Raw genomic sequence first — 736 nt, forward strand, 5'->3', positions numbered from 1 at the left:
GTGTCAGATTTTGTGTTAGACTACAGCATAGAGTCGTTTTATGGGTATAAATGCGGTCATCGCATATTTTCGCTCTCCGGCTAAAATTATAGAAGATATATGAGTTTTTATTGAAAAAGGACCCTATTTTTGGGGTCCGAAACGAGTAAGGGCCGGGGTCAGAGATAATGCCCGAAATTTTTCGGTGTCAGATTTTGTGTTAGACTACAGCATAGAGTCGTTTTATGGGTATAAATGTGGTCATCGCATATTTTCGCTCTCCGGCTAAAATTATAGAAGATATATGAGTTTTTATTGAAAAAGGACCCTATTTTTGGGGTCCGAAACGAGTAAGAGCCGGGGTCAGAGATAATGCCCGAAATTTTTCGGTGTCAGATTTTGTGTTAGACTACAGCATAGAGTCGTTTTATGGGTATAAATGTGGTCATCGCATATTTTCGCTCTCCGGCTAAAATTATAGAAGATATATGAGTTTTTATTGAAAAAGGACCCTATTTTTGGGGTCCGAAACGAGTAAGGGCCGGGGTCAGAGATAATGCCCGAAATTTTTCGGTGTCAGATTTTGTGTTAGACTACAGCATAGAGTCGTTTTATGGGTATAAATGTGGTCATCGCATATTTTCGCTCTCCGGCTAAAATTATAGAAGATATATGAGTTTTTATTGAAAAAGGACCCTATTTTTGGGGTTCGAAACGAGTAAGGGCCGGGGTCAGAGATAATGCCCGAAATTTTTCG

The sequence above is a fragment of the Palaemon carinicauda genome, chromosome 11 (assembly GCF_036898095.1).
Source record: "Palaemon carinicauda isolate YSFRI2023 chromosome 11, ASM3689809v2, whole genome shotgun sequence".
Taxonomy (NCBI): Eukaryota; Metazoa; Arthropoda; class Malacostraca; order Decapoda; family Palaemonidae; genus Palaemon; species Palaemon carinicauda.